This window comes from Dendrobates tinctorius, unplaced genomic scaffold, assembly GCF_039654945.1.
Source record: "Dendrobates tinctorius isolate UK_male_01 unplaced genomic scaffold, ASM3965494v1 ptg000254l, whole genome shotgun sequence".
Taxonomy (NCBI): domain Eukaryota; kingdom Metazoa; phylum Chordata; class Amphibia; order Anura; family Dendrobatidae; genus Dendrobates; species Dendrobates tinctorius.
In genome coordinates, this window is record NW_027361921.1 from 11,695,114 (window position 1) to 11,718,252 (window position 23,139).

Below are 23,139 nucleotides of genomic sequence, written 5' to 3' on the forward strand. Positions count from 1 at the left end.
GTGTTGGGTCCACCAATGTAAAGATCTTTTCGCCCCTGCTGACAGATGTATTGTCTTGTCCAGGGATGGCTGGTGATGCTTCCACGCTGAGAGGTCTTCCCTCTGCAACAGTCTTGAGTGGGCCTGAGCCCACCTCACGCACCGGATGCAAGCCGTCATCACACCTAGGACCTGCATGGCTGACCTTATGTTAACTCAGTGACTTAAAAGCTCTGCGACTCTCCTTACTGACTCCTGCTTCTCCCTTGGCAAAAAGGATGTTCTGCAAGTGGAATCTAGGAGCACTCCTAGAAATATCTTCCGGGCTTCTGGTGTCAGATGTGACTTCTTTCGGTTCACCACCCAGCCCAGGAATTCCATTACTGAAATGGTCCGATCTCTGTGTCGGGCCAAGGTTTCTGGAGATCGAGCCACTAGGAGAAAGTCATCAAGGTAAGGTATGATAGTTTCAATGGTTTCTTAAGTAGGCTACCACTTCTGCAACCAGCTTCGTATAAATCCTGGGAGATGAGGCCAGGCCAAATGGGAGGCACCGGAACTGGAGGTGGCAGGTACGGTACGGTAGACTTACAGCAAATCTCAGAAGGTCCTGTGAGGCTGGATGGATCGCGACCTGGTAGTAAGCACTCTTCAGGTCAAGAGTGCACATCACCGAATCCCTGTCTATCAGATGGACCGTCGACCTTATCGACTCCATCCTGAACCTTTTGTATGTAACCCATGCATTCAACGGTTTCAGATTTATTATTGTGCAAGCCTCCCCCGAGGGCTTCATTATTGAAAATAGAGAAAAGTAGTGCCCTCTGCCTAACTCTGACGGGGGGGGGGATCCGGAAGTATAACCTGTGAGCTGGTTAACTCCTGAAGGTCCCGGAACATTGCAGAGTCTGCTGTTATGGAAGTGGGTGTGATGTATCTTTGGGGCGGAAAAGAGGTGAGCTCTATTTTGTAGCCCTCCGTTATGGTTTTTAGGACCCATTTGCTTTTGGTGACCTGTTTCCAATTCTCCGCAAATAGATGAAGCCTGCCCCCCGATACAGGTGGCGTCATTGCCTTCTGGATTTAGAGGTAGATCCAAAAAGGGAGCTCTTGCCCCTCCTGCTCTGGTTGTAGGAACTTCTATAGGTTCCTCTACTGGATCTTCCCTGATCTCTAAAATCGGGTTGTTTACGAGGGGGCGCTCTTTTCCGAAAGGGCTGAAATCTCTTGGGTTTTTCTTCTGGGAACCCCTTCTTACTATCGGATGCAAACTCTAAGATGTCATCTAGGGCCTGCCCAAATACTCTGGACCCAGAAAAGGGGATGGCGCATAATTTATTATTGGAGGCATTATCCCCCGACCAGGATTTTAACCAGATGGCTCTATGAGCCTCATTGGACAGGGAGCTATTCCTGGCAGCAAATCTCACCGACTCGGCCAAAGTGTCGGCTAAGAAGACGGTGGCGTACTTCATAAGGCGTAGAGAGGCCAATATCTCTGCCCTAGGGGTCTTGTTGACTAGGTATTCCTCCAATTGTCCCATCCACAGGAACATGGATCTGGCAACAGAGGTGGCTGCTATATTAGTTCTTATCAGGGCCGCCGATGACTCCCAAGCTCGTCTCAGGAGGATGTCCGCTTTCCGGTCCATGGGGTCTCTCAGGCTTGACGAGTCCTCAAATGGAATGGACGTTTTCTTTGCGACCTTAGCAATCGGAACATCAATTTTAGGAATTTCTTCCCATGCCTAGGTGTCATCTGGATCGAACGGTAGGCGAGTTCTGAAATCCCTGGACATCACAAGTCTACGTTCCGCCTCTTTGCATTCCTGTTGTATCATCGCCCGAATATGGTCACTTATTGGGAACACCGTTTGCCGCTGAGATGTAAGACCCTCCCAACATTAGGTCCTGTCTGGTTTGTGGCTGAGGGAGCCCTTCTACCTGCATGGTGTTTCTTACAGCCTGTACGAGCTCCTCGGTATCCTCGGCCAGGAACACATACCTTCTGCCATATTCCTGGTTTTCTAACGGTAACTCGCACTCTTCCTGGTCTGAACCCTGTATATCCAACTCTTTCCAAGTCCACTTCCAATTCGCCCTATTCCGATTCCCACCTAGGCCTCTTAAGACTCGGGACTGGACTGGGGGGCTGTCGCTGTGTAGCGGTGGACAAGGATGTCTGTACCTCCTCACGGATCAGGGTTCTCATTTCAGACGAGAGAAGGCTGTTCCTCTCTCACGACTCTGGATGTACACGGGCCACAGAGGGATTTGGTGTAAGCGTCGGGTAACTTTACATGGCATATAGGGCAGCGGTTGGACTTCGCCGAGGCCTTGCCTGACTTTTTTGTCACAGGTAGGGGTGCTGGTGGGGTACCTTTATCCTAGATAGCACAGAATGGGGATTGTCAGGGCCGGGAGCGGAGGACAAGATGTGTAAGTGAATGTCAGGGGTGTAGTTCTGCGCTGTGCGCACTTACCTCTGCGTCCTCGCTTCTGTCCACCATGTTCACCTTGGGCATCCTCTTTGCCGCTGTGCTGTAGAGCAGCGCTTGCGTCCCCAGACTGAAACGCAAGCTGCTCCTTTATCCCCCTTTGTGCAGCGTCTGGCAGAGGTTTCCTTTGCGTTCCACCTGTCATGGTTGGATTTTTGATTAGGTAGATATACCCTCGTGCGTGCTGTGGCCTGTCCTAATTTGACAGAGTCTTATTGAGCGCTCAAGGAAGGAAAGACGCCAAACCTAATTAGCAGCAATCCATTCCAGCAAAAACTCTGCTGGTTTATTGAAATATACATGGTTTTTTATCAGTTCGTACAAAGGCGTAGTTACTCATTAACATAAAGGCAGAACTTCTTATCTAATTGGTCAGTTTAAATACACGAACATATATGGATGTCCGACCTGGGGTTACTTAGACACCACATGATTTACTGTCCGGAGTCTTGCAATGTCAGCAAGACTCCAATATCGGCTGGACCATCTGGCCTAACTTCCTCTTCTGTATGTCTAAGAGACATGTCACAAGACAATGCTATCACGTTGGTTGTCCAGACAGGCTTCATGGGGTTAGGTCATCTTTAGCCACTGATTATAAAGTTCAAACTGTGAATATGTATCTAGTTGCATATGGCTATATAAGAATACATGAGTATATAGCAGTGTATAGCCTATAGCAGGCAAGTGAGATCTAGATGAAATACATATACATATATATTTCCATAGCAAATCCCCCCTTAGATATCACTTGCCCTAAAATCCTGCTCCTGGCCCAAAGCTTCAAATCTTTTATGCTGCCAGTGGTCTGACATACGCCTAGTGCATACATCCTCCTTTGTACAGACTTTCGCAAATGGGCGGTCAGATCATCTGTCCCTAAAGGGGGTGTGGTGCAATGTGATCAAAGTCTCTTAGTTAGCAGTCTATGCAGTCAGTGCATGTGTATTCTCTGTCAGGTTGGTAATTTAGTCAGGTAGGTCATCCAGAGCATCATTCCAACTCAGGTGTATCTTCTGGTATGAAGGCCTTTTCCTGCAATGCGTGGATCCAGGTGGGGGTTTTCCTTCCAGGTTGGTTGCATCAGCACTTGGAGAAGGGCCATCGGATCTGGGATCGAGTGCTTCTCCTTACGGACTTTTTCCACTCACACTCAGTCTCCTGACTTCAGGGCGTGCATACCAGGCACCGAATCTGGACCTGGCAATGAAGGAAAAAACTCGAGAATGAACATTAGCAAGATTCTTGATAAATTCAATTACACATGCAGACAAAGTATCATTATGCATAGTCATCTGCTAAGTAAAGAATACCCCAAAAAAGGTTTTTTTTGACCCAAATAAAGTTTCATATTGGTGACAGTTTTTTTCTGAGCCTATGGGAGTGTCTAATGCCAGGGTTTGTCTGTCTCTTGGCAAAATTTTTTAGCATGCTGCTCTTAAGTGTCCCACCTAGTCTATGGTGTGGGATGGTGGGTAGTGTGGGTAGGCCTAAGTCTGACCCTACTGCTAATCAGGTCTCTTGTGTCAGGTTTTGCTGTGAATGTGTGTCCCTCATCACTTGCTATTGCTTCTGGAACCCCCATATCTGCACACTATTTTTGAGAGTAGCTTCTTTGCAGTAGTCTTCAAAAACTGGTTCCTTACTGGGAAGTCTTCAGGCCAGATGGCGTGGGGGAACTTTTCCCGCTTGTCGATGTTGAATTTGTCGGAGGCCAAACAGCTGCTGGGAATTTGGCTGTTAAGGTGTGAGTTGAGTCCAATCAGGTCATTCATTTGTGTCTTCAATTCTGAGCGGGGCCATGTGCCCATTGAACCACCATAGGGTACACACTTTGAGGTAGACTGGGTCTGTCTTGAGGTAGATGTTTTGAGATAGACGGTTGAGGTAGACGTTTTGAGGTAGACGGTTTCTTGGAGCCCAGTGCTTTTGCCCTTCAGCATCCAGTTTTCCTCTCCTCCTTCTGAGTCTGATCCTGTTACTTCTTGTACAGGTTTCATGAAGTTATTTTGTCAGGTTTAGTGACTGGGTTGTGGTGATTGACATTCTCTGAGCTGATTGTGGGATTTTGGCTGAGGTTTCGTCTATGTCCGTGCCGCGGCGTCTCCCCTTCCTCTGTATGAAGACTCGGGTTAGACTGTGTCAGAGGAGGACTTGGGACTCTTTGCATTGGTACAGATCCAGCCGGCATTCTCCGGAGATGAGGGGGAGGTCAAACTGTTGTAGCATTGGGATACCTTTGGACTCATGCAGCTCATCTCGGGGAGACGGGGTAAGTGTTGCCGTGGACTGCCGACCATAGGACTGTGCTGGAGAAGAAGCTTCCCCACGAGAGGGTGGTGGAGGACAATCTTCTGGAATGTTCTCCGTCAAATACGTCCTTTCTGGTAAAGGTGGGCACCATTCTTCTGCCTCAGAATTCATTTCCACGTCAGAGTCTTCATCCTGGAAGTGATTCAGCTCGTTGGCTGGTGGAGGAGGCAGCACTTCTGTCCAATTCAGAGATGGCGTCTTCATCGGTTTTCCCATTGACTTCTGTTTTCCAGGTTTTCTCGTCTTCAGTCGTCATGTAGTAGCCGTCCGGCTCTACGACCTCTCCCATTTTCCATATTGTCTTCCTCTGGCTGCTTCTTTGGCTGCCATGTCTGCCATGTTGATGCCCCGTGTCTCTACTGTGTTCAGTTTTCCATGTGCCTTGACGTTCAACACTGCCACCACTTTTAGTAGTTGAAGAGCGTCCAGCAGGTCTCTGATGGCTCCATGGTGCTTCACGGTCGACCCGCTTGCTGTGATGAAGTCTCTTGCAACCCAGATGGGTCCGAAGTCGTGTGCTATGCCATGCGAGTACCTGGAAGTTTTGTTCTTTGCAATCTGGCAGGCCTTTCGTCAGCTCTATCAGTTCCGCTTTTTGGGCTCTTGGCTGACAAACTTCTGGACCATAGGATGTCTTGATTGCTGGTCATTGCACAGCCTGTGTGGAATCTTCCTTCATCATCTGCAAAACTGGAGCCATCTACGGTATCTTGCAGATTTTTCATCTGAGGGTCCATATCCGCATCCCCCCTTGGGAGTAGAGACAGGTAACGGCTGAGGGCACTGAAGAGTGGTTGAGAGCAGCCTTGTCAGGAGGGCTTGTGCTGCAGATATTGTTTTCATGCAGGAGGGGCCCCCCTTGCAACTGGATCCAGGCCGGCTGAGGTATTCTGGAGGCCTCTGGTTTTCCTCCGTGGGTCTGTTTCAAGACACCAGTAGCATGACCTTCTCCATCCTTGTCCTTCCTTTTCCGTTCGGCCAAGACGGGATGGCTTCTCGTAGTCAGGGAGGCCTGGAGCTTGCGCAGAGACTATGAAGTCTTTCAGTTTCCTGTACGAGATGAAGGCTGCAATGCGTTGATGCAATTGTACAGAGACTGCATTAAGGCTGGAGCACCAGGGACCCAAGTTCTGCAGTACGAGACTAGACCAAGGAAGGCCTGCATCTTCGGAGTTGTTGAGGGAGCCATCTTCTCCTCCGCAGTCTTCCGGTCATCTGTCAAGTGTTTCGTCTAGTGGGCGATACGGAGTCTTCAGGAACTTGCTTTTGACACCACTGGACTCTGTTTCGCAGAACTTATGTTGCTGCTCCACCAGGCAGAGTAGAGGAGACATAGAAAGCGCTGTGAAGGTAGCGGTGTCGATGACTTCTGCATGCTCCGCAATCCAGTTGACGGGGATGGAGGACAATGCTCTGGCGAGCTGTGATAGGCTGTTCTGGGCCCTCTACTGCATCACTGCCCATTTGCTCCGCACCCCCCTTGTGCGTTTTCAGGAACTGGTCATCCAGGTGAGGGGGAACATTGAGGGGAGCTTCGGGCAGATCCATTGCCGTGAGCACCGTTGCTGTGGCTGGCACGTTTGTCAGCAGAGTGTGCAGATCTAGCACAACTGGGGTTTCAAACACGGTTGCTTCGCTCACATCCAGAGTGTGCAGATCTAGCACAACTGGGGTTTCAAACACGGTTGCTTCGCTCAGATCCCTCAGGTTATGCACCATTCAATCCAGTCTGGTTCTCCTTTCACAGTCTTCCTCTTGATCAAGAAAAGCTGGGACTTCATGATGATTCTCGTGGGTGAGGCGGCTCAGTCTGGCCTTGCTCTTCACAGTGCCGTGAGTGACTCCCATCTTCTGGCACAGGGCCGGCAGGAAAACAAGCCATTCGCTGGGGTCCTCTTCGTCAGAGATGACGTCCGGCTGAGCTTTCTTGCTCTCACAGGGGGTCTTTTTGCTGGGGCGTCTTCTTTACCAGCCAGCAGCAGTTCCTTTCACCCAGCTTGATCTCAGGTCAGCATTTGTTAACCAGTTTGAGGGGCTGAGTGATTGTCTTCTGGTCCAGGGCCTGGATTAACTTCAGGGAGCACCTTCAGAATCTTGTCCAAGATGATCCTCTGGCGCTGGAGCCGGAAGCAGTGCAGCCATTTCATGAAGCGGGTGTGGTCTCTCTGGGTTGAGAGTTTTCCTGGCCTATTACAAAGTTCTTAGACCGTTTCTTGAACAGCAGTTCCTCTTAGACCTCCAGTTGGTCAGAGGCAGTTTGGCTCTGGGTGATGAGGAGCGGATGCTGGGCCTTCTGAGTGTCCGGAGTTCCAGACTTGAGTGACACCCGCACTGGCGCTACTTGAAGTCTCCCTTGGACCATAGGCTTCCGGGTGCTATGTCCGGCACCTCCTTGGGTAGGCTTGCACCGGTTGTTCGAGTGAGGCGCTTGTATGGCCACCAGCATGGGCATGATTGATTCTTCTTGGGTCTGGGGTGGAGAAGAGGTCAAGGTCACATCTTCATGGGACACTTTGGTCACCTTCAGTTCCTGCAGTAGGTCTGCTCTCATCAGGTGTGGTGGGCAGGTCTCCACCATAAACTGGAACAGGATGGAGTGTCCTGGTTGTGTCCACATGCTCAGGGGCTTGCAAGCAAGGGGAACGTCTGTCTTGACCTTTAATCCCCATACAAGACACAGAGTGCTCTGATAGACTGGTGGGGTCGGGGATTTTCACTTCTGACTGCACCAGTGTCCACAAGGAAAGATATGACAGCCCCCAGTGATTTGAGGTATTGGGTCCGCTGATGGGGTTCACATGTCAGGGGCGTGATGTCTGACGGACCTGGTTTGCCTCTGTCCTATGGACAGGGTTCTTCATTGTCTTCTGTGTTTCTTTCTTGGCCTATTCCTCTGCGTGATGACCTGGGTTGCTGGGGCGCTGTGCACTGGTTCCGGAAATGGCCATAGTTGCCACAGTTGAAACACTTACTAGCTCTCCTGACTCTGTGTGATAGTTGCTCCTCCATGTCTGTGGCCACCACAGAAGGGCCTGTCCTCCGCACTCCTGGGAGGGACTCAATTCTTCTGGCTACTGTGAACAGGACATCTACTGCTATTGTCCTGTACTCAGGCCTGACAACTATCGGCAGTCTCTTGATTGGTTCTCTTAGTCCATGCACAAAGGCCTGTGCCAACATTTGTCCATGTATCTGATCATGAATAGTGAAGCCTAAAATTTGGAATGCTTGCCTCACTCTGCCATGAAACTCGTCTACAGACTCTGTCTCGGCTTGGCTCATGTTATGCAGGCTGAGTGCTTGTCTGGCGTTGGCCCACTCTCTCTAAGCTGTTCAATTACCTTTGATCCTGACTCCCAGGAATGCACATCTAATTCTGATGGAAGCTTGAAGTGTTCCTTCATGATTGGCCAGAGTGTTTCACCTGCTTTTATCTCCATTATGGACCAGAGATCACTCCAGGTTGCAGCATATGTCTGCTGGCTCTGCTGCATTCTTCTGTAAAATGGCATGGGGTCCATAACTGGGTCTGACAGATTTTTTAGAATACTGAGCACCTGACTAGGGGTGAAGGGCACATAGTGTAAGAGTTCTGGCTCTATCTGCCCCTGCCTTCTTGGTGTCTGTGAGTTTCTCTTAGTACTGTGCAGCATAATCTCCTCTTCATGTTCATCAGAGGAGGAACTGTGCCATTGTGTGTGGGTAGTGTTCCCCTCCTTCTGAGACTGCAGCTGTGTCAGACTTAGCAGGTGCAGTCTCTGATGGCACACACCTCCCTTCTGCTAGCTGTTGTATCGGGAGGGCACCTGTGTTGTTATGTGTGGAGAGTGAGTCACCTTCTTCTCCCGATGTCATAGCTGTCTCTATAGAGAGGGTGCCCTGTGGAAATAGGGACACCTCATTGTCTGGATCTGGCACTGGGCCAGCTGGTGATGATGAACCGAGAGGTGGAGGAGAAGAAGAGGGAGAGAAGCAGGGAAGGGTGGAGGAGAGATTGGGAAAAGGAGAAGAAGTGAGAGATAGTGGAGGAGAGTGGGGAGGAGACAAAAGAGGGGGAGAGAGTGAAGATGAGGGGGAGGAGAGAGAATGAGAGATGGGTATTGGTGAGGAAGGTGGAGAGGAAGGAGAGATGAGAGAGAGAGAGAGAGAAAAGGGGGAGAGATAGGCAGAGATGAAGAAGATAGAGGAGGGAGAGAGAGAGATGGTGAGGGAGGATGAGGTATAGCAGGACAAATAGATGAGAGAGGGGAGGTGGGAGTTAGAATAGTGGCAATAGAGGGAGGAGAGAGGTTAGAAAGATGGGAGGAGGGAAGAGTAGGGAGAGAGGAGATGGTGGGGGGAGCGACCTGCTTCCCCCCTTCTGCCATCACAGAAGGCATGCTTAAATCTGTGGTCCCTCTCAGACGGCACAGATTAGAATGCCGCTGAAACCACTTTTCCTACACGTAAAAAAAACAATGCTTTCCTGTTCACACTATCTGTTAGCACCTTCTACGCTGTAAAATCCTCTGTCACTTTAAGAAATGCAGACGGCAATTCAGCTTCACTAGCTACTTCCCTTTTTCCTTTCAATACATGCACTTGGGTAGAACGAACAAGTTGTATAATTATGTGCTTAATTGTAAAACACTGGGCAAAACAGTCACTGAAAAAGACCTGGGTGTATGGGTGGACAACAAACTCACATTTAGTGGCCAGAGTCAAGCAGCTGCTGCAAAGGCAAATAAAATAATGGGATGCATTAAAAGAGGCATAGATGCTCATGAGGAGAACATAATTTTACCTCTATATAAGTCACTAGTGCGACCACACTTAGAATACTGTGTACAGTTCTGGTCTCCGGTGTATAAGAAAGACATAGCTGAACTGGAGCGGGTGCAGAGAAGAGTGACCAAGGTTGTTAGGGAACTAGGGGGTCTGCAATACCAAGACAGGTTATTACACTTGGGGTTATTTAGTTTGGAGAATCGAAGGCTTAGGGGTGATCTTATTACAATGTATAAATATATGTGGGGACAATACAAAGACCTTTCTAATGATCTTTTTACTCTTAGACCTGTGACGGGGACAAGGGGGCATCCTCTACGTCTGGAGGAAAGAAGGTTTAAGCATACTCACAGACGCGGATTCTTTACTGTAAGAGCAGTGAGACTATGGGACTCTCTGCCATATGATGTTGTAATGAGTGATTCACTACTAAAATTTAAGAAGGGACTGGATGCCTTTCTTGAAAAGTATAATATTACAGGGTATATACACTCACTGGCCACTTTATTAGGTACACCTGTCCAACTGTGTGTTAAGACTTAATTTCTAATCAGCCAATCACATGGCGGCAACTCAGTGCATTTAGGCATGTAGACATGGTCAAGACAATCTCCTGCAGTTCAAACCGAGCATCAGTATGGGGAAGAAAGGTGATTTGAGTGCCTTTGAACGTGGCATGATTGTTGGTGCCAGAAGGGCTGGTCTGAGTATTTCAGAAACTGCTGATCTACTGGGATTTTCACGCACAACCATCTCTAGGGTTTACAGAGAATGGTCCGAAAAAGAAAAAAAATCCAGTGAGCGGCAGTTCTGTGGGCGGAAATGCCTTGTTGATGCCAGAGGTCAGAGGAGAATGGGCATACTGGTTCGAGCTGATAGAAAGGCAACAGTGACTCAAATTGCCACCCGTTACAACCAAGGTAGGCAGAAGAGCATCTCTGAACGCACAGTGCGTCGAACTTTGAGGCAGATGGGCTACAGCAGCAGAAGACCACACTGGGTACCACTCCTCTCAGCTAAGAACAGGCATCTGATGGCTACTTTCAGCAGGATAATGCGCCATGTCATAAAGCTCGAATCATCTCAGATTGGTTTCTTGAACATGACAATGAGTTCACTGTACTCAAATGGCCTCCTCAGTCACCAGATCTCAATCCAATAGAGCATCTTTGGGATGTGGTGGAACGGGAGATTCGCATCAGGGATGTGCAGCCGACAAATCTGCGCCAACTGTGTGATGCCATCATGTCAATATGGTCCAAAATCTCTGAGGAATGCTTCCAGCACCTTGTTGAATCTCTGCCACGAAGAATTGAGGCAGTTCTGAAGGCAAAAGGGGGTCCAACCCGTTACTAGCATGGTGTACCTAATAAAGTGGCCAGTGAGTGTACACTAGTCTCCTTAATATTGCGTTGATCCAGGGAGCTAGTCTGATTGCCGTATGTGGAGTCGGGAAGGAATTTTTTTCCCCAATGTGAAGCTTACTGTTGCCACATGGGTTTTTTCTTGCCTTCCTCTGGATCAACATGTTAGGGCAAGTTAGGATAGGATATGGGTTGAACTAGATGGACTTAAAGTCTCCCTTCAACCTTAATAACTATGTTACTATGTTACTATGTTACATCATGCCACGCTACAGCAAATGGAGCTGCCCTTGGAAAAAAAAACACGTACGTAACTTTCTGAATAACACCTACTGTGTCTGTTCCAAAAACTTCAAAAAAGTGATTAAAACTTAAAAAACTATGCAACCCCTTTTAACTTGCTTAAAAGGGAAGGAAAAACAAAACCAAAATATTTAGTAAAAACTTAAAAAGTAGTGGAAACAAAAAAATGGAAAATCAAAATTGACAAGAGAACACAGGAATAACCAAAAGCAGGTAAAAATTCTCTTTTTAACAAAAAAACTGAAAGAAAGAAGTGAAAACTAAAACCTAAAAACCCTGATAAAATGTCACAAAAAGTGGAAGAAAACTAAAAAGAGAGAAAAAGGGAAAAATTATTTTATTTCTCTTTCTAACAGAAGAAAAGAAAAGGAAAAATCTTTGAGTAGTGAAAACCAAAAAGACTCATAACAAACCTTAAAAATGGAAAAAAAAAAAACAAAAGAAAAATGATCAGGGAGTAAAAGATTTTTAAAAGGAAAACAAATCAAAACGTTGATAAAACTTAAAAAAAACACTCTGAAAAATCAAAGATCAATACAAGTATACTTCCAACAATTTAAAAAAGTGTGCTGACTGCAGAACACACACACTTCCCTTTTTTCTGCCTGCGTCTCTCAGTAAATCTTCTGAGAACAATGGAAGAGAAAAAAAAATCAAAAGACCCAGCTTTCTCACACTACAGTAACAAGAATAAAGATCTCCACCAAAAATGCAAGATAAAACAAGGGAAAGCAGAGTACAAAATATAACAATATGAAAAATATATATCAGCGGCACACCCTGCAGGCATAGAAAGAGGAAGTGTACAAGAAGGAAGAAAAAAAAACTTTTTCTGCTCCAGATGTTTGTTGAAAATTGCAGTGAAAAAAACAGGTTGATGCACATATAGACATCCGGGGGAGAGAACGAAGCCCTTGTTTTGTGACTCATATGTCAAACAGCTGCTGACAACCGATAACTGCCAATCACCCGTGGCGCTTTGGTTTGCACCGGGATGTATCACCCTCCGTCGTGGGAGCCGGCAGCCGTGATATCCCACTAGATTATCACCCCTCCGTGTGCACCCGGGGACCGTTGTAATCTCTCCAGTGATCAGTCTGTTATATCTCTCCAGTCTGCCAGCATCCGCATGTGTGCGGGAGCCGTGACAGCCGAGGGATTCGCATGTGTTACCTCCTTGAAGCTGACACCTCCGTGTATGTGTGCGGGGACCGTGACAGCTCTTTCAGAGGAATTCACCTGTGATATCCTGTCTAAGTCAAAACCTCCGCATGGTGCGGGGACGTGATTTAACTTAGTCAGAGAGATTCAATGTCTTGCTATCGGTTTCTCAGCAACTACAAGCACAAATCAGTCACCGTGTTTCTACCAACTCTCTCCCGGATCTAAATAGACACACAGGACCACAGCAGACACTTTGCTTATCCCAGGGTTTGGATAAGAGCGTGGACTTTTTTTTTTACACTACCTGGGTTTGGTGACCACACTGACCGGCTAGAGTTACTGACCCGGACTGGGCACAGGGAACATTCAGGTAAGATAACTAGATTTACTTACCTTACTTATGGAGTTGCGCAAATCTCCGTTCCCATGAGCCAAGGCCTTGGCCGGCACCTCTGTCCTCTCCGGTCAGCAGGATCCCCGTGCGTTTTCGTCCACAGCCTCGCGTCTGGGCGCCACTTGTCATGGTTGGATTTTTGATTAGGTAGATATACCCTCGTGCGTGCTGTGGCCTGTCCTAATTAGACAGTCATATTCAGCGTTCAAGGAAGGAAAGACGCCAAACCTAGTTAGCAGCAATCCATTCCAGCAAAAACTCTGCTGGTTTATTGAAATATACATGGTTTTTTATCAGTTCGTACAAAGGAGTGGTTACTCATTAACATAAAGGCTGAACTTCTTATCTAATTGGTCAGTTTAAATACATAAACATAAAGTCATGGCCAAAAGTATTGACACCCCTGCAATTCTGTCAGATAATACTCAGTTTCTTCCAGAAAATGATTGCAAACACAAATTCTTTGGTATTATTATCTTCATTTAATTTGTCTTAAATGAAAAAACACAAAAAGAATTGTCCTAAAGCCAAATTGGATATAATTCCACACCAAACATAACAAAGAGGGTGGACAAATGTATTGGCACTGTTTGAAAAATCATGTGATGCTTCTCTAATTTATGTAATTAACAGCACCTGTAACTTACCTGTGGCACCTAACAGGTGTTGGCAATAACTAAATCACACTTGCAGCCAGTTAACATGGATTAAAGTTGACTCAACCTCTGTCCTGTGTCCTTGTGTGTACCACATTGAGCATCGAGAAAAGAAAGAAGACCAAAGAACTGTCTGAGGACTTGAGAAACCAAATTGTGAGGAAGCATGAGCAATTTCAAGGCTACAAGTCCATCTCCAAAGACCTGAATGTTCCTGTGTCTACCGTGCACAGTGTCATCAAGAAGTTTAAAGCCCATGGCACTGTGGCTAACCTCCCTAGATGTGGCCGGAAAAGAAAAATTGACAAGAGATTTCAACGCAAGATTGTGCGGATGTTGGATAAAGAACCTCCACTAACATCCAAACAAGTTCAAGCTGCCCTGCAGTCCGAGGGTACAACGGTGTCAACCCGTACAATCCGTCGGCGTCTGAATGAAAAGGGACTGTATGGTAGGAGACCCAGGAAGACTCCACTTCTTACCCCGAGACATAAAAAAGCCAGGCTGGAGTTTGCCAAAACTTACCTGAAAAAGCCTAAAACATTTTGGAAGAATGTTCTCTGGTCAGATGAGACAAAAGTAGAGCTTTTAGGGCAAAAGCATCAACATAGAGTTTACAAGAGAAAAAAGAGGCATTCAAAGAAAAGTACACGGTCCCTACAGTCAAACATGGCGGAGGTTCCCTGATGTTTTGGGGTTGCTTTGCTGCCTCTGGCACTGGACTGCTTGACCGTGTGCATGGCATTATGAAGTCTGAAGACTACCAACAAATTTTGCAGCATAATGTAGGGTCCAGTGTGAGAAAGCTGGGTCTCCCTCAGAGGTCATGGGTCTTCCAGCAGGACAATGACCCAAAACACACTTCAAAAAGCACTAGAAAATGGTTTGAGAGAAAGCACTGGAGACATCTAAGGTGGCCAGCAATGAGTCCAGACCTGAATTCCATAGAACACCTGTGGAGAGATCTAAAAATGGCAGTTTGGAGAAGGCACCCTTCAAATATCAGGGACCTGGAGTAGTTTGCCAAAGAAGAATGGTCTAAAATTCCAGCAGAGCATTGTAAGAAACTCATTGATGGTTACCGGAAGCGGTTGGTCGCAGTTATTTTGGCTAAAGGTTGTGCAACCAAGTATTAGGCTGAGGGTGCCAATACTTTTGTCCGGCCCATTTTTGGAGTTTTGTGTGAAATGATCAATGTTTTGCTTTTTGCTTCATTCTCTTTTGTGTTTTTTCATTTAAGACAAATTAAATGAAGATAATAATACCAAAGAATTTGTGTTTGCAATCATTTTCAGGAAGAAACTGAATATTATCTGACAGAATTGCAGGGGTGTCAATACTTTTGGCCATGACTGTATATGGATGTCCGACCTGGGGTTACTTAGACACCACATGATTTACTGTCCTGAGTCTTGCAATGTCAGCAAGACTCCAATATCGGCTGGCCATCTGGCCTAACTTCCTCTTCTGTATGTCTAGGAGACATGTCACAAGACAATGCTATCACGATGGTTGTCCAGACAGGCTTCATGGGGTTAGGTCATCTTTAGCCACTGATTATAAAGTTCAAACTGTGAATATGTATCTAGGTGCATTTGGCTATATAAGAATACATGAGTATATAGCAGTGTATAGCCTATAGCAGGCAAGTGAGATCTAGATGAAATACATATACATATATATTTCCATAACACACCCTTGGAATGCACGCTGGGACCCGCTGCTGATGTCACCGGAAGTGACGTTCTCCTCGGCCACCCCCACTGGCTCCGGCTCTGATGTCACCGGAAGTGACATTTCTAGCTCTGCCGGCCGCTTCTGCGTTCCACCTCGTGGAACGCACGCTGATGCTGGGCGCCAAAATCACCGGAAGTGACTCTGCCCTCCTCTGCTGCTGCTTCCATGCTCCCTTTGCAGAGCGCGTGGTGACCCCCCGGGCACTGACGTCACCGGACGTAACGTTCGCCTCTCTCTGGTCCTTCGCTTCCGCTTCCACCTGAAGTGGAAGGCATGTCTCCTAGGCGCCCCCTGGGACGGGAAGATGGCGCCTGAGCAGAGAGCCTCCCACCGGGAGGAGCGGCTCTACCCAGGAGCTCGTCTGCTCCTGGTCTCTGGGGCAGAGGGACTCCCAAGGAGGGAGTTTCGGCTCTGGGCCACTTGAGAGGGAGAAGGATCTTGAACCATCCCCTAAGCCCTCCGGTAAGCTGTGCAGCGCTACTCTCGTGTGTCCCTCCATGCGGGGACAGGAAAAACACTGAGGAAAAGGGGGTGGAGCGGGACCTTTTAACCTCTCGTGTGCTTTTCCTGTCCTTGCAAGGAAGAGGAGGGCGTCCTCCATGGTGCTGTCAGGGGGACGTCCTAGAAAAAATTGTTTCCAAAATTGTGCTGATGTAAAGTAGACATATGGGAAATGTTGTTTACTAAGTATTTTGTGTGACATATCTCTCTGATTTCACAGCATAAATATTAAAAGTTTGAAAATTGCAAAATATTAGAAATTTTCTCCATATTTCAGTTTTTTCATAAATAAACGCAAGTTATATCGAAGAAACAGTCTCAGAATCAGTGGGAACTGTTGAAGCATTCCAGAGTTATAACAACATAAAGTGACAGTGGTCAGATTTCAAAATTAAGGCCTGGTCACTATCCTACAAAAAGGCTTGGTCCTTAACCCCTTCATGACCCAGCCTATTTTGACCCTAATGACCTGTTTTTTCGTGACATATTGAGCTTCATGTTAGTGGTAAATTTAGGTCGATAATTTTTGCGTTTGGGAAAAAAACGGAAATTTGGCAAAAATTTTGAAAATTTCGCAATTTTCACATTTTGAATTTTTATTCTGTTAAACCAGAGAGTTATGTGACACAAAATAGTTAATAAATAACATTTGCCACATGTCTACTTTACATCAGCACAATTTTGGAAACAATTTTTTTTTTGTTAGGAAGTTATAAGGGTTAAAAGTTGACCAGCGATTTCTCATTTTTATAACAAAATTTACAAAACCATTTTTTTTAGGGACCACCTCACATTTGAAGTCACTTTGAGGGGTCTATATGGCAGAAAATACCCAAAAGTGACCCCATTCTAAAAACTGCACCCCTAAGCTACTCAAAGCTACATTCAAAAGGAAAAAATGGACATTTTAAATTTTCCAACAAAAATTTTCTTTTAGTATCAATTTTTTCCATTTTCACATGGATAACAGGATAAAATGGATCCTAAAATTTGTTGGGCAATTTCTCCTGAGTACACCGATACCTCCTGTGGTTATAAACCACTGTTTGGGCGCACGGCAGGGCTCAGAAGGGAAGGAGCGCCATTTGACTTTTTGAACGGAAAATATGCTGGAATATTTAGCGGTTGCCATGTCGCATTTGGAGAGTCCCTGTGTGCCTAAACATTGGAGCTTCCCCACAAGTGACCACATTTTGGAAACTAGACCCCCCAAGGAACTTATAGAGATGCATAGTGAGCACTTTGAACCTCCAGGTGCTTCACAAATTGATCCATAAAAAAAGGCCTTTTTTTCACAAAAATTTTCACATGGGCAACAGGATAAAATGGATCCTAAAATTTGTTGGGAAATTTATCCTGAGTACACCGATACCTCATATGTGGTCATAAACCACTGTTTGGGCGCACGGCAGGGCCCGAGAGGGAAGGAGCACCATTTGACTTTTTCAATGGAAAATTAGCTCCAATCGTTAGCGGACACCATGTCGCGTTTGTTGAGCCCCTGTGTACCTAACCATTGGAGCTCCCCCACAAGTGACCCCATTTTGGAAACTAGACCCCCTAAGGAACTTATCTAGATGTGTGGTGGGAACTTTGAACCCCCAAATGGTTCACAGAAGTTTCTAACGCAGGGCAGTGAAAATAAAAAATCATTTTTTTTCCTCAAAAATTATTTTTTAGCCTGCTATTTTTTATTTTCACAAGGCTAACAGGAGAAATTGGACCACAAAAGTTGTGCAATTTGTCCTGAGCACACCGATACCCAATATGTGGGGGGAACCACTGTTTGGGCGCGTGGGAGCGCTCAGAAGGGAAGGAGCATGATTTTGGAATGAAGACTTTGATGGAATGTTCTGCGGCATCATGTTACGTTTGCAGAGCCCCTGATGTGCCTAAATAGTAGAAACTCCCCACAAGTGACCCCATTTTGGAAACTAGACCCCCCAAGGAGTTTATCTAGATATGTAGTGAGCACTTTCAACCCCCAAGTGCTTACAGAAGTTTATAAACGCAGAGCCATGAAAATAAAAAATAATTTTTTGTCCTCAAAAATGATTTTTTAGCCTGCTATTTTTTATTTTCACAAGGGTAACAGGATAAATTGGACCCCTAAAGTTGTTGTTCAGTTTGTCCTGAGTACGCTGGTACCCAATATCTGGGGGGAACCACTGTTTGGGCGCACGGCAGGGCTCAGAAGGGAAGGAGCGGCATGTGACTTTTTGAATGGAAAATTAGCTCCAATCGTTAGCGGACACCATGTCGTGTTTGGAGAGCCCCTGTGTGCCTAAACTTTGGAGCTCCCCCACAAATGACCCCATTTTGGAAACTAGCCCCCGTAAGGAACATACCTAGATGCATAGTGAGCACTTTGAACCCCCAGGTGCTTCACAGAAGTTTATAACGCAGAGCCGTGAAAATTAAAAAAAAAGTTTTTTTCCTCAAAAAATGATTTTTTAGCCCGCTATTTTTTATTTCCAAAATGGTAACAGGAGAAATTGGACCCCAAAAGTTGTTGTCCAGTTTGTCCTGAGTACGCTGGTACCCCATATGTGGCGGGGAACCACTGTTTGGGCACACGTCGGGGCTCGGAAGCGAAGTAGTGATGTTTTGAAATGCCGACTTGATGGAATGGTCTGAGGGAATCATGTTATGTTTGCAGAGCCTCTGATGTGCCTAAATAGTGGAAACTCTCCACATGTGACCCCATTTTGAAAACTAGACCACCCAAGGAACTTATCTAGATGTGTGGTGAGCACTTTGAACCCCCAAGTGCTTCACAGAAGTTTATATCGCAGAGCCGTGAAAATAAAAAATCTTTTTTTTTCCACAAAAATAATTTTTTTAGCCCCCAATTTTTTTATTTTCCCAAGAGTAACAGGAGAAACTAGACCCCCATAGCTGTTGTGCAATTTTTCCTGAGTATGCTGATACCCCATATATGGGGGTAAACCACTGTTTGGGCACACGCTGGGGCTCGAAATGGAGGAAGAGCTGTTTGACTTTTTGAACGCAAAATTGGCTGGAATAAATCGTGGTGCCATGTTGCGTTCGGAGACCCGTGATGTGCCTAAACAGTCGCAACCCCTCAGTTCTAACTCCAACTCTAACCCCAACACACCCCAAACCCAACCCTAATCATAACCCTAACCCCAACACACCCCCTAACCCTAATCCCAACTCTAACCCTAACCACAAGCCCAACCCTAATCCCAACCCCAACCTAACCCTAATCTTAACCCTAATTCTAACCCTAACCCTAATTCCAACCCTAACCCTAATTCTAACCCTAATTCCAACCCTAACCCTAATTCCAACCCTAACCCTATTTCTAACCCTAACACTATTTCTAACCCTAACCCTATTTCTAACCCTATCTCCAACCCTAACCATAATTCTAACCCTAATGGAAAAATAATTTTTTTTTTTATTTTATTATTTGTGCCTACCTATGGGGGTGATAAACGGGGGGTGCATTTTCCAAGATGGCGGCGCCCATGATCCGGGTCGGCGGGACCCCGGGAGCCACAGCAGGACATCGGAGGTACCGCGGGGGATCGATCAGAAGGTGGGGGGAAGCAGATGATAATGTCGGTGGCCGATCACCCCCGCCAGTCAGTGTGGGGTGGGGGGGTTCGGGTCTCGGTGTCCAGCCATGTCCGATGCTATTGCAGCATCGGCCATGGCTGGATTGTAATATTTCACCAAATTTCATTGGTGAAATATTACAAATCGCTCTGATTGGCTGTTAAAAGTGAAACAGCCAATCAGAGCGATCGTAGGCATGTGGGGGCTAAGCCACGCCCCCTGGGGTTAACTCTCAAGTTAACTCTCAAGCTACGTAGGCGTCATGAAAAGTCGTGCCAATACGACCCATGACGCCTATGTGGTGTCATGAATTGATTGCCCCCCCTGCAGGTCGGGTGACCGGGGTCACTGAAAGGTCACCCGACCCGCAGGGGGGCAATCAGTTCATGACGCCACACAGGCATCATGGGTGGTATTGGCACGACTTTTCATGACGCCTACGTAGCGTCAAAGATCGGGAAGGGGTTAAGTGGGCACTTAAACATTACTGTTATAGGGGCTCTCAGTATTGTGACCATCACAGTTGCACATGGAGTATTACTTTCTTGGAACAAAATTTGGAGTGCACATGCACAGGAAATTAAAATTTTCTTGGGGGCAATTTTACCATCTAGAGAGCACAAAGGAGGCATTATTATGTTGTAAGGGGCACACTTTTGGCATTACTATGTGGGGCAGTAAGAGTAGCGCTGTTTTTGTACCACACAGCAGGTACAGTAATAGAGACACATACTGCCAGGACTGCCACTAGGAAATTCGAGGCCCCATACTGGGAAAATTTTCGGGACCCCCTTGAGACTCCGCCCAGGCTCCAGCCCAGCCCAGCCTCCACCCCTCAAACTGTCCACAGTCCCACCGCTCTCTCTTGGAAAAACTCCACTTCTCACCAATCACACATTAACAGTTCCCATCACCCAGTAGCATAGCTACCGGGGGGGCAGGGGGGGCAGAGGGGGCGGTCGCCCCGGGCCCCGAGCTCTGAGGGGCCCACTGAGCTACGCTACTGTAACTGTATCGGCGTGCACAGCGCGCCCATGCAGTTACATTCTGCGGCAGAGCAGGGAGAATCGATATCCCTACTCTGCCGCCCAGCCGCTATGGGCCCCTGAGAAGGCGGTGGGGGGCCCCGGTGCCAGCAGTGGGCCCCCCACCTCACAGCCAGCAACGTCGTCCTGAGCTTTTCTGTGAGCCCAAGACCTGTGATGAGGTCACAGGAGGGGCGGAGTCAGGGGGTCACATGATCAGGGGCTTCAGCACAGGGCTCTGCTGTGCTGGTTGTCATGGTGCTGGATGAGGTGAAGTAAGTTTCTGTGTGGGGTCAGGATTGGTTTACAGGGTGGATGTAGCAGAGCTGTGTGTGTATGAGGTGTACAGAGCGGAGCCGTGTGTGTAGAAGGTGTACGGAGCAGAGATATGCATGTATGAGGTGTACAGAGGAGCGGAGCCGTGTGTGTAAGGGGGGAGCAGAGCTGTTTGTGTACGGAACGGAGCCAAGTGTGTACAGGGTGTACAGAGCAGAGCCGTGTGTGCAAGGTGTACGGATTTGAGCCGTATGTGTATGAGGTGTATGGTGCGGAGCCGCGTGTGATATACAATGTCTGTGAGGTATGGGGTTTTGCCTACAAAAATATGATGTTTTCTGTTGTAACTTTCCAGAAAGATCCAGCACTATATGACCATCCAGGCTGCTGGCTCTGCAGCTTCACCCCTCCTCCCTTCACATACACAGAGCAGTGTCACCCCCCTCCTTTACCGCCTGTGTTCACACTAGGAATAGGAGGCCCCCTGCTATTACACCATTTGGCTTCTCTCAGCCTCAACTGAAAGGAAAAAAAGTGCGGGGAAAAACTTTGTTTGAAATCAGGAGTTAGAAGTAAACCTTTAAGAGCCTGCCCTGCGAAAGCCCTATAACATAGAGATATAATAACCATATCTCTGTGATCCGAGCGGTCCCAGCTCCGCTACAGTGTCACTTCCGAAGTCCTAACATGTCGAGAACCTGAGATATGATTTGCGCCCAAATGGACGGTCATATCGCATAGATGTTTGATGTTTTCTTGATGGGCTCATTACGCTGGGAAACATGATACCACTGATTGTGATATACAATGTCTGTGAGGTACGGGGTTTTGCCTACAAAAATATGATGTTTTCTGTTGTAACTTTCCAGAAAGATCCAGCACATATGACACTCCAGGCTGCTGGCTCTGCAGCTTCACCCCTCCTCCCTTCACACACACAGAGCAGTGTCACCCCCCTCCTTTACAGCCTGTGTTCACACTAGGAATAGAAGGCCCCCTGCTGTTACACCATTTGGCTTCTCTCAGCCTCAACTGAAAGGAAAAAGTGCGGGAAAAAACTCTTTGTTTGAAATCAGGAGTTAGAAGTAAACCTTTAAGAGCCTGCCCTGCGAAAGCCCTATAACATAGAGATATAATAACCATATCTCTGTGATCCGAGCGGTCCCAGCTCCACTACAGTGTCACTTCCGAAGTCCTAACATGTCGAGAACCTGAGATATGATTTGCTCCCAAATGGACGGTCATATCGCATAGATGTTTGATGTTTTTTTGATGGGCTCATTACGCTGGGAAACATGATACCACTGATGAGTCCATACCAGCTTCTCCCATAAAGTTATAGCTAATCTAAGTTTTGTAGCCAAAACATAACTTGGATGAGAGAGGTGGGATCAACCTAGAATGCATCTCTCCGTGATGTCACAAAGCAAAGCCTATAAGGCATTCCCTTGGCAAAACCAGCTCAGAAGAGCTCCAGTCCTCGTGCTGACCAGAACTCCAGATGAGTGGCGATGTGTGGCTCCGCCTTCTTTCTCCGCCGCATGGGTTTGCCTAAAGAGTCATGAACAACCGTGAGTGTACCTCTGTTTTTAATCCCTTTATTTTATATCTGTACTGTACATAATTAATGTCTCAATTTTATAGCAACTTTTATCTGTAACCACTGCCCTACTTTTTCGGGGAATAAATGATAAAATTATTTAGTTCTGTCTCTATGCTCTAAGAATCGAACTATACGCCTTTGATAGATAATCGCTACTAATTCAAGGGGTTTGCCACGGACCCTCTTAATTTAACACTGTGAATTAAGTAACCGTGACTGGTGGCAGCGCGTTGTGTACGGCTATTGCGGCTTGCTGGCAGTACAGAAGGGTCTTATATTGCTGAATAAGGGGCTGCGGCCACAGCATTGATAATTCCCTTACTGCAGAAGCCTAATTGCCGGTTCACAACAGGCAGTCCGTCCGGCGACTAATTATCCTAGGTGCAGTTCCCTGACTGACCTGAGGGTAAGGGGGGCGCCGGAGAGCTGCGAGTTCCAAAGTGGAACTGAGAAAGTGGGATATACATAAATCCCCGCAGTACTTGGAAGATTGATAGCAGTGGTGGGGCATCCAAATTAAACTCCCCCTGCGGCAAATTGTAGAGCGAGATTAGCTTGCTGGATATTTTTGTCACATGGTGCCAGTGGTGGGATAACTAAGATAAGCCCCAACTGTGCCTGTGATAGCCGTGTGCCGGCATTGTGTCTCGTCCCTCCGTCCGCTGATACACCCATGTCAGTGGTGGGACTGTGACATAGTGGTGACACAGGGTCCGCTGTCCGTCGCGTTTTGGTGGCAGCGGGACCCCCGTTAGTCGCCCGTAAGTGGACGAACGGCGGTGGGCTGTTCGTCACATATTGGTGGCAGAGCGGTGGGATAATCCTAGAGCATTAGTGATTTGGTTTGAGCAATCATTCCTCTCACTAAAGACCTGCACGGTTCCTGCGGGAATCCTGCATCATAGGTTTTGGAGAACAGACTCAGTGGTTACTAGTCCTGAGACATTAGTGTGTACTTGCAAGTATTCCCTCCC

The 23,139-nt window shown here is 47.1% G+C and overlaps 1 long non-coding RNA gene across 1 annotated transcript; it reads right to left on the reverse strand.

Moving 5' to 3' along the window:
• Positions 1-2,737: 2,737 nt before the first annotated feature.
• On the reverse strand, positions 2,738-13,026 carry LOC141067776 (uncharacterized). Its single transcript, XR_012226480.1, has 2 exons — positions 12,782-13,026; positions 2,738-3,677 (listed from the first exon to the last, which is right to left on the reverse strand). It is a non-coding gene; the product is annotated as an uncharacterized lncRNA (long non-coding RNA).
• Positions 13,027-23,139: the final 10,113 nt, after the last annotated feature.